At 35.9% G+C, this 11,984-nt stretch overlaps 1 pseudogene; it reads left to right on the top strand.

Annotated features, from left to right (window-relative positions):
- Positions 1 to 10,528: 10,528 nt before the first annotated feature.
- On the top strand, positions 10,529 to 11,984 carry LOC128119110 (60S ribosomal protein L37-like; annotated as a pseudogene).

Here is an 11,984-nt window from a genome sequence, read left to right as displayed (position 1 = left end):
TCACACCCAACTTCTCAACAGAAACCCTAAAATCCAGAATGGTCTGGACTAATGCCAGTCCAGACTACTATACCCACCAAAACTGTCAATCACCATAGAGAGAGCAAACAAGATATTTTATGACAAAGTCAAATTTAGACAACATCTAAGCACAAACTCAGCCGTGTAGAAAATACTAGAAGAAAGACTCCAACCCCTGGAAAAACTATACCCACAAAAACAGAGTCCATAGATAATCTCATACCAGCAATACCCAAAGAAGGGAAGTACACATGTGATGTGGAATAATCCTCTTGTACACTGTAAAGATTTGTCACTTGAATTAGTTTAATAAAATGCTGATTAGCCAGGCAGGAAGTGTAGGTAGGGCGATCAAACTAATGATGAAGGGAAGGAGAAGGGCAGAGTGAGGAGTCACCAGCCAGATACATGGGGATCAGAAGATGAACGTGCCATGCTGAAAAGGAACTGAAACGTGGCAGTGAGCAAATACAGAATTTGGGTTAACTTAAAATGTAATAGCTAGTTAGTAATAAGCTTGAGCTATTGACCAAGATTTTATACTTAATATAAGCCTCTGTACAGTAATTTGGGAAGTGGTTCCCGGGTATTTGGGAACAGGGACACACACACACACACACACACACACACACACACACACACACACACATACACACACACACAGAGCTACTACTACTACTACTACTACTACTACTACTACTACTACTACTACCACAAACAACAAGATACCAAGAATTAACAATCATTGGTCATTAATATCCCTCAATATCTATTGAGTCAATTTGTCAATAAAAAGACACAGGCTAATAGAATGGCTATGAAAAGATAATCCGTCATTCTGCTGCTTACAAGAAACATACATCAAACTCAAAAATGGACATTATCTCAGACCAAAGCATTGGAAAAAGAATTTTCAATCAAATGGACCTAGGAAGCAAGCTGGTGTAGCTTTCCTACTATCTAACAAAATAGACTCCCAACCAAAATTGATCAAAAGAGATGAAGAAGGGCATTTCATATTCATCAAAGGAAAAATCTACCAAGATGATTTCTCAATTCTGACCATCTGTGCCCCAAAAGTGAGGGCACCCACATTTGTAAAAGAAACATGAATAACAATTAAATCACACAAAAAATCTCAAGATAATAAGAGTGGGAGACTTTAACACCCCATTATCATCAATTGACAGTTATTGAAACAGAAACTAAACAGAGAAATAATGAAAAAACAGTTCTTATGACTCAAATGGACCTAAAAGAAATCTACAGGAAATTTCACCCGAACACCAAACAACATACCTTCTCATAACTACATGGAACCTTTCCTAAATCTGACCATATTGCCAGTGGCCATTAAGAATATACAACAGATAGCATTTGATAATTCAGGTTTCAACCCACCAGATGAATAGATTTCTGATGGAAGAATCTCAGTAAGCAAGGCTTATGGGACCACAGACCTTGAAAACCAGTTGCTTCTGTCTGTAATTTTCTTATGTGTTACTATATTACTTCCCTTAAAACAGCTATGGGTATTTTCCCCACAGCTTGTGTGTTTATCTTGTGAATATACTTCATTTTTTTGGCACACATATAGCTGTGGATGGACAGGAAGATGATTTCTGCTTAATCCATATAGTTCTGATATGTAGAAATACTACTAGGATATTTTTAATTACTCAGACTGACATGGAAAATGACAATATTTTCAGCTACAAAGTCAGCTTTTTCAAATCCAAAATAGAGTAGTTGCCCATGGAGACAAATTGCACAAGGGCAAATTCCCAGGCTGATAACATTAAGATATAAACTCCCACTGGGTGTTGGTGGTGCACACCTTTAATCCCAGCACTTGGGAGGCAGAGCCAGGAAGATTTCTGTGAGTTCAAGGCCAGTCTGTCTACAGAGTGAGATCCAGGACAGGCAGCAAAATTACACAGAGAAACCCTGTATCAAAAAAACCAAATATATATATATATATATATAAACTCCTTGCAGCAATTGACTTTATGCACATACTCCTAATCTCACGGTTAGACCAAGTACCTGTTTATTGTTTAAGTCCTGAATGTCAATGTCACTCACTGTCTGTCCTAACCACTCAGAGCTGCATACCTGCTTTACTCACCACACCTGGTCAGTGTGACCTCCCTAGCCTGAGAGAAACTGTGACTTAAAATGTGTCATTAGAATGGTGGTACCTTGTATATGTGAATTATTATTGTCCAGAGTTTGGCTGTTGAAAAAGGTCTGTGTAGAGAGATGGAGCAGTAGCTGTGTATGTGTAAATATGTGTGTAAGAAGAGATACGTAGAAGAGAGATGTGTATATAGAGAGATGTAGAGTTATGTAAAAAAGAGATGTAGCCAGGCAGTGGTGGCACACTTTAATCCCAGCACTCTAGAGGCAGAGGCATGTGGATCTCTGTGAGTTCAAGGCCAGCCTGGACTACAAAGTGAGTTCCAGGAAAGACACAAAGCTACACAGAGAAACCCTGTCTCAAAAAACCAAAGGGGGGGGGGAAGAGATGTAACTGTGTCTAGAGATATGTGGCTATGTAGAAGATAGAAGTAACTGGGGAGAGAGATGTAACTGTGTGAAAAGTGATGTAACTGTGTATAGAGATGTGTGGTTGTATAGAAGAGAGATGTGTGGAGAGAAGGTATGTAGTTGTAGTTGTTGAGGAAAGATGTGTGGATAGGAAAGAGAACTATGTAGATGAGATATATAGATGTGCAGAAGAGGTGTGTGAAAAATGTAGCTGTGTGGAAAATGTAGTTGTGTGGAGAATGAAGCTGTGTGGAGACAGATTTTTCAAAAGATTTTTTTTAAGATGAAGTAAAAGAGAAAGTTACCATAAAAAAGCGTGTATTTCCTGTTATTACCCCTCACATAGAAAAAGTCTACCCCTCACCGCATTTATGGATTTTTTTCTTTTTGCATGCCCTGAAGGTGGTCTTGGAGCAGGCTCTCTCAAAGGTCACAGGTATTATATACTTGGTAACAATGCAAGTCTCAACAGATACAAACAAATTGAAAAAACTCCCTGTATCTTATCGGACCACCATGAATTAATGCTGGATTCAACAACAACAGAAACAACAAAAAGCCTACAAACTCATGGAAACTGAAAAACTCTCTACTGAGTTACCATTTGGTCAACAAAGAAACAAAGAAGTTAAAGACTTTCTAGATTTCAATGAAAATGAATTTTCTACATACCCAAACATATGGGGCACAGTGCTAAGAGGAAAGATCATAGTACTAAGTACTTCATGAAGAATTTAGAGAGATCTCATACTAGTGTCTTAACAGCACACCTGAAAGCTCTAGAACAAATGCAAGAAACACACCTAAGAGATGTAGACAGCAGGAAATAATCAACTGAGAGCTGAAATAAATAAAATAGAAACATAGAGAACAATACAGAGGATCAATGAAACAAAGCATTGGTTCTTCAGGAAAAAACAAGAAAATAGATAAACCCATATGCTAATTAACTAAATGGCAGAGAGAGAATATCCAAATCAACAAAATAAGAAAGGAAAAGGGGGACATAACAACAGACTCAAAGGGTATCCATAGACTCATCAGGTCATAGTTCTAAAACCTTTGCTCCAGAGAATTGGAAAAGCTAAAAAAAAAAAAATAGACAAATTTCTTACCAAAGTTAAATCAAGATTGGATAAACAATTTAAATAGACAGATAACAACTGAGGTAATAGAATCATCATTAAAAATCTCCCAACCACAAAAAAGTCCACAACAAGATGATTTTAAGGAATAATTGTACCAGACTTTCAAAGAAGAGCTAATATCAATACTCTTCAAATTACTGAACCAAATAGAAGCAGAAGGAAAAAGCAAAATTGCCAAATTTTCTGCAAAGCCACAGTCACCTTGATACCCAAACCACACAAAGACTCAACAGCAAAAGAGCATTACAGACTAATTTCATTCATGAACATTGATGCAAAAAATACTCAATAAAATACTGGCAAACAGAATCTAAGAACACATCAAAAAGATCATCCACCATGACTAGATAGGCTTCATTCCAGAATGCAAGGATGGGGCAACATACAAAAAAATCTGTCAATGTAATCTACCATATAAAAAACTGAAAGAAAAAAAAACCCACCATGATTATTTCATTAGATCCTGAAAAATCCATTGACAAAATCCAATACTCCTTTATGATAAAAGTCTTAGCAAGATCAGGGAGACAAAGGACATACCTAAACATATTAAAGGGATAAAGAGAAAGATGATTACCAACATCAAATTAAATAGAGAGAAACTCAAAGCAATTCCACTAAAATTGAGAATAAGACAAAGTTGTCCATTCTCTCTGTACTTATTCAATATAGTACTTAAAGTTCTAGATAGAACAATAAGACAAAGGAAATCAAGGGGACAGAAACTACAAAGGAAGAAGTCAAAGTATCATTATTCGAAGATGATAAGATAAGCTATTCTAAAAATTCTACCAGGGAACTCCTACAACTGCTAAACACCTCTATTTGTATGGCTAGATACAAGATAGACTAAAAAAATCAAAAGCACTCCTACATACAAGTGGTAAAGGGACTGAGAAAGAAATCAGAGAATCACTACCTTTACAATAGCCTCAAATAATACAAAATATTTTGGTGTAACTCTAACCAAGCAAGTGAAAGACTTGTGTGACAAGAACTTTAAATCATTGAAGATAGTAGATTAAAGAAGATATCAGAAGATGGAAAGATCTCCCATGCTCATGGATCAGTAAGGTTAATATTGCAAAAATGACCATCTTTTCAAAAGACATCTACAGATTTAATACAATCACCCTTAAAATCCCAACACAATTCTTTACATATTTTGAAAGAACAATATCAATTTCATATGCAAAAACAAAAGACTCATGATAGCTAAAACAATCCTGTACAATAAAAGAACTTCCAGAGGTATTACCATCCCTAATTTTAAAGTCTATTACAGAGCTATAGTTAAAAAAAAAAAAACACTATGGAGTATTGGCATAAATATAGACAGGTGGATCAATGGAATCACATCTAAGACCCAGATGCAAATTTAAATACCTATGGACACTTGATTTTTGACAAAGAAGCCAAAATTACACAATGGAAAAAAGAAAGCCTCCTTAACAAATGGTGCTGGTGCAAATGTATGTTGACATGTAGAAGAATGGAAATCGATCCGTATCTATCACCATGCACAAAACCCAAGTCCAAATGCATCTAAGACCTCAACATAAATCCAGATACACTGAACGTGTAGAAGAGAAATTGGGAAATAATCTCAAACACATTGTCATAGGAGACAATTTCCTGTACAGAGCACCAATAGCATGGGCACTAGTATCAACAAGTAACAAATGGGACCTCATGATAGTTTCTCTAAGGCAAAGGACACCATAAATAAAACAAAAGGGCACCCTACAGAATGGGAAAAGATCTTCATCAACACCACATCCAACAGAGAGATGATTTCAAAAACATAAAAACAACCCATAAAGTAGATATCAACAAACCAAGCAATCTGATTTTAAAGATGGGGTGGTGATCTGAACAGAGAATTCTCAAGGGAAAAATCTCAAATGACCAAGAAGTGCTTAAGGAGATGTTCAACTTCCTTATCTATAAGGGAAATGTAAATCAAAAGGATGCTGAGATTTCATCTTACACCTGCCAGCATGGCTAAGATAAAAAACACAAGTTGCAGGTCAGGAAGAGAAGATGTGGAGCAAGAGGAAAACTCCTCCAGTGCTGGTGGGAGTGCAAACTTATACAGCCACTTTGGGAATCAGTGTGGCAATTTCTCAGAAAACTGGAAATCATTCTCCCCCAAGACCCAGCTATACCACTCTTGTGCATATATCCAATGAATGCTCAATAATACCATGAGGACACTTGATCAACTATATTCATAGCAGCTTTATTTGTAACAACCAGAACCTGGAAACAACCTAGATGTCCCTTAACCAAGGAATGAATAAAGAAAATGTGGTACATTTATTCAATGGAATATTACTCAACTGTTATAAATAAGGACCCCAGGAATTCTGAAGGCAAATGGATGAAACTAGAAAAACATCATCCTAAGTGAGGTAACATAAACTGAAAGACAAACAGAGTATGTACTCACTCATAAGTGGATACTAGCTTTAAAATAAAGGATAACTATGCTACATTCCAGAGACCCAGAGAGACTAGGTAAAAAGGAGGATTCATGAGGAGACGCCAGGATCTCCTTAGGAAGGGGAAATAGAAGAGATTTCGTGAGTGAACTGAGAGAAGGTGGATCTGTGAACATGAACAATCAGATTGAGCGATGCAAGGGGAGATTACTTGAAGAGACTACTGGAAAAAGGAGGGGGCCATTTTGAGACCAGATAAAAACCTGGTGCAAGACAATCTCCCAGAAATCTACAAGGATGATCCTAGCTAAGACTCCTGGCAATAGTGGATATGTAGCCCAAACTGGCCATCTGCTGTAACCAGACTGGTGCCTAGTTCAATTGCCATCAGAGAGACTTCATCCAGCAACTTTTGGAAACAGATGCAGACCCAGAGGCAAACATGAGAAAGAGTTCATGAAATTCTCCTGAAAAGGAGAAGAAAGGTTTGTAGGAGCTAGAGGGGTCAGAGCACCACAAGAAAATCCACAGAATCAACCAACCTGGGCTCATAGGGGCTCACAGAGGCTGAACCAACAACCAGTAAGCCTGCATGGGACTGACCTAGGCACTCTGCATACATGTTACAGTTGTGTAGCTTGGTCCTCTTGTGGGACTTCTAAAAGTGGGAGCTGTGACACTTTTACCAGCTTTTGGGACTCTACTCCTCATACTGGATCCTCTTTCCCAGCTTTAGTATTTGGGAAGGTGTTTAGTCTTACTGCAACTTGATATGCCATGTTTTGTTGATATTCAGGGTGAGACCTGCCCTTTCTTAAACAGAAATGGAGGAGTAGTGGATTAGGGGCTAGGAACAGAGTGGTGGTTGGGGGGTGCTGGATGGAGAGGAGAGATGGGAAGCCGGAGCCAGGATGTAAAATAATTAAAGTTATTATAATTAATTAATTAACTAACTAATTAATTAAATAACTAGAAATCCAGAAAAAAGCAAAGTGAAAAGACAAAATGACATTTTAATTGACTAAGATAATGTATTGAAAAAAGAATATAAGGTTGATAGTGGCATTTTATCATTTTGTGCTGTATTGAAATTCAGCAAACATTTAACTAAAAATGAAACTTACACAAATATAGAAGATAATTTGGAGGAACATTGTAAAGCAATAGAATAGACAACTTTTTCTATATGAAATACAATTAAAATATCATCATGTTAGTTTGCATTGTATTACTGTGATACACACTGTGATAAAGGTAGCCTTGGGAGAAAAGGGTTTCTTTGGCTTACATGTCTTGATTAAGGTCCATCAATCAGGAATACCAAAGTAGAAACCCAAACAGGGCAGGAACCTGGAGGCAGGAATCTACCAGATCAGATATCAGGAAGAAAAGCTGTTCATTGGGTTGCTCCCTAGTTTCACCTTTGGCTAAATCAAGTGGTTTGAATGAGAAAAGTCCCTCATGGCTCAGACATTTGAATACTTGGTCCCCAGCTGATGTCACTGTTTGAAGGTTTAGGAGATGGGTTCTTATTGGAGGAAGTAGGTCACTGGAGGTAGGCTTAAACACTTTAAAGACTATTGCCATTTTTAGTTGGTTTTCTCTGCTTTTTGCTTTCATTTCAAGATATGAACCTTCAACTTCTACAATTAGCATCCAGTTCCTAACATCCGCTGCCTGTGTTCCACCATTTTAGACTCCAACCCCCTGGAACCATAAGCCCCAACAAACTGAACTCTTTCTTCTGTAAGTTTGTCTCATACATAGTGTTTCACCAGAGCAAAGAAAGGTAGCAGCACAACCACCGTCTAGGGGTGGCACCACCTATAGAGGGATGGGTTCTATCATATCAATAGTTAGTCATGAAAACATCCACATGTACTTGCCTTCAGACAAATCTGAGGGAATCAAATCTTCAGCTGAGGCTTCCTCTCCCTGATGATCCTGGTTTGCCTTAAGCTGACAAAAAATTACCAATACTCAGGTTGAAAAGTTACTGTAATGTAAAAATGTGGAAGGAATTTCTTTATGCTTCATAAAATGGATTAGCCACGTAACTAACACAAACTCTAATAAGATAGTAGTAAATGACAATGAAATATTTTCATTGTTAAATATATATAAATAATAATATATATTTGATTTGTAGATGCTGTGTGCTTATTCTCAGCACTTCTGTTTGGTTTCAAACAATGAACAAGAAAGTAGAGTTGAGTGATTTGTATTTTAAGTTTTCAAACTGTTTACAAACACAGTACAATCTCAATGCTGAAATAATGAACGAAGTTGTCTATAAATTTTGTTGCTGGAAGTGTTTACTGTAATTTATTTTCTAATAAAGCACAGCAGGAACTATGTTAATATATTATTGAGAAATTAATAAAAAAGAAAAGCTTTGGCAACTAAGTTTTAATCATGATTTAATTAATTACATATGGCTCTTCTAAAGCGTTGATGGCCATCTATAGTCTGCTATAGATATCGTTCCATTTGCCTAATGAAAAATACTTGTTTGCATTTCTCATTGTTTTCATTTAAAGTTATATTGTTTTCTTTAATGTAGATATTTTCTACAAATAATAATATATGTTCAAGTGTGTAAGTATCTTATACATCACCTATCTGCAAGTTACACTAATTACCATGTTCAAGGAAGGCACAGCATACAAATTATAACTGTTTATCTGAAGAAAACTTTCATGATTATTTTTGAAATCCAGGAGGTTATGTTATAAACTTAGGTATAAAATTCACAAATGTTTTGAAAATTTGCATCTTGATATAGCTCTATGATAGAATTTCACTCAATACTAGTTCATGCTAAAGCATATACATATATTTAATTTAAATGATCTTTAGGAGATAGAGATGTGAAAATTATTCTGTAAAATCTTAGGTCTTGAAATGACAAGTACGTACAGTTCAAGAATTGATGAAACTCATAAAATTATATATATTTAAACTTGTCATTATTCATCTGTAGATATTTCAATTAAACCTGAATATGTATTACAAAATATTGAAATGCAAGTTGTAAATACCGTGCTTTTGAATATGCTTATAAAATAGTTTGCCTTTACAAACCCCAAGTTGTCCAGGTATTCCTAAGTGTTCAGATATAATTAGAAATATTGTATATTCCCTAGTTTTCCTCCTCCCTCCCTCTTGTTTTTTTCTTTCTTCCTTCCTCTCTCCATTTCTCTTTCGCTAATTTATTAAATGTCAGTAAATATAACCACAGGGGAAAGACAATTTTTATTTCATAATGGATAGAAGTTTAGTTACAAAAATCAAAGTCAGAGGACATTAAGATTTCCCCATGAGTATTCTATTAGTGATGAAAAGGAAGTGAATGGGCGAGCCTCCGGTCTTCCAACACATCTCCTCGATAGGCAAACACCTGCGATAAATGCAGAGCACTTCTGTCAATGATATGCTCACCATTTTCTCCCAAATGACCTTGAAGCTTAATGAAATTCACATGAAAGATTTTACTATGCACGTTTAAAGAAAGTAGTTAAAAAGATTTAGATAGCTTTATAAAATTGAATTTCTTTTTTTTTTTTTTTAAATCCTCTGTTCTTGGCTATTGAAAAAGTAAACTGCTGCAATTCAAAGCAGTTTACAAGCAACTTTCATGGTCTTTGTTGTCACCTGGCAACGTCCTGGAGATTGACAAGTAAAGCACTGGTCTTTGAGGACCGATTTCTAAGGATGTTAAGAGCATGAACTCCCTTCCTTTTAAATGCTTTCTCAAGCATTAGCTTCAAAACAGAGTCAACCATTAATCCAACCATTTTAATATAGAGTGTCTCAGTGCATGACAAAGGGAAACATTACAGAAATGTACATTAGAAAGTGTCCTGTTTTCATCTGACAAAAGTCCAGGTGCAGAGTCCTAGAACAATGAGGAATGAGCAGTTCTCTTCTGCAATGTGTATCTGTATGCAGTCACTGGTCGTTAAGATAAAAGAAGTCCTAGATACCACAAACTGAGATTTAGAAGTCTAAATGACAGCTATTAAGTTTAATAATGTTGCAGACTTTGTATGGGCTTTTGGAGCAATTACAGGCTTTTTTTCTGTTTCTATACATTAATATGAAAGTATAGCTTTTGGGGGTTAGCAGAATCTTAAGACAAATCAGTGTGTATAAAATCAGTTTTTTTTTTTTTTTTTTTTTTTTTTTTTTTTTTTTTTTTTTTTTTTGGGCTTTGCAGCCTTCCATGGTGGTTGCCTTCCTGTGGCACCAACTCCAGTTACTGTGTTCATTAAGAGATAAAACAATTCTGTATGAAACAAGAATAATCACATTTATTCGCAAAGGAAAAGGTTGCAAGGAAACACTTGAACTTGGTCCTTTATCTTCCCCGAAAAATAAATAAAGTATAAATAAAAAGAAATGGGCACTTACATTCAAATGTTATTTAATGCACAGTGTACAGCATCTTAAGATATTTTCTTATGTAGTTAATGTACTAATAAAGACATAGGTGTTAAAATCCACAGATTTACTTGATTTTAGAACTTATAGAATAGACATTACATAGTAAAATGAATTGAACAATGTTTCAACTTGAGGCACATGCACTTAAAAGTAGTGATACAGATGTGCTTAATTTAAAACTCTTAGTTTTTTTAATTTGATTTTTAAAATTTTTATACTGAAAGATATGCTTCACACCAAAAAAAATGAATGTCACAAATTTATTAACTTTTTGATCATAAAAGAAAACTGATACAAGAAGAAAACCGCAACTATCAAATAAGATAAAATGTATTTGGTGTCATCTATGATAGAGAATTTTGAATTTTCAAGAACACAAGCAATACTCAGTTGAAAAAATCAGCCGCTCTTTGGCCTCCGCGGCAGAAGCAAGATGACGAAAGGAACGTCATCCTTTGGAAAGCGTCGCAATAAGATGCATACCTTGTGCCGCCTCTGTGGCTCTAAGCCCTACCACCTTCAGAAGTCGACCTGTGGCAAATGTGGCTACCCGGCCAAGTGCAAGAGAAAGTATAATTGGAATGCCAAAGCTAAGAGATGAAACACTACTTGGACTGGGCAGATGGGGCACCTGAATATTGTCTATTGAAGATTCAGACATGGATTCCGGGAAGGAACAACACCTAAACCCAAGAGAGCAGCTGTTGCAGCATCCAGTTCATCTCGAGGAATTTCAGTCAGTCATAAAATAAATGTTCTGGTTTCAAAAAAATAAATAAAAATAATAATAAAAAAAGTAAAAAATCAGCCAAAGACTCTTTTTCCAAAAAGAATACATAGTCAATAAGCAAAAAAAGTCTTTAACATTACTATCATTAAGAGAATTTCTCACAAGATAAAATTGAGATAACACTCCACTTCCATGAAAATATCTAAAAGCAAATAAAAATGAGCATGTGACAATTGTTGATCATGATATGTGGAAACTGAAATTCTTATTCACTGTTGGTGAAAATGTAAACAGGTAAGAGCTGTTTTGGAAAAGAGTATGTTGTTTCCTCATTAAAATATTGAAGAGAGAAATTTAATAGATAATTCTATAGTATACTCATTCTGACACTATCCATAGATGCCAATAGAATGGAACAATTCAGATTCCCACAAGTGGAAATATGAACAAGAAAAATTGAGTATTTACAAACAAAGAAATTTGGTTCAGCCTTTTATAAAAACACCTTCTTGCCCTGCGGTGGTGGCACACCTTTAATCCCAGCACTCGGGAGGCAGAGGCAGGCAGATCTCTGTGAGTTCGAGGCTAGCCTGGTCTACAGAGAGAGTGCCAGGATAGGCGCAAAGCTACACAGATAAATTCTGT

Source organism: Peromyscus californicus, unplaced genomic scaffold (assembly GCF_007827085.1).
Source record: "Peromyscus californicus insignis strain IS unplaced genomic scaffold, ASM782708v3 Scaffold_23__1_contigs__length_62951481, whole genome shotgun sequence".
Taxonomy (NCBI): domain Eukaryota; kingdom Metazoa; phylum Chordata; class Mammalia; order Rodentia; family Cricetidae; genus Peromyscus; species Peromyscus californicus.
Note: the sequence above shows the minus strand (reverse complement) of the source record. Positions and strands in the feature narration are given on the sequence as shown.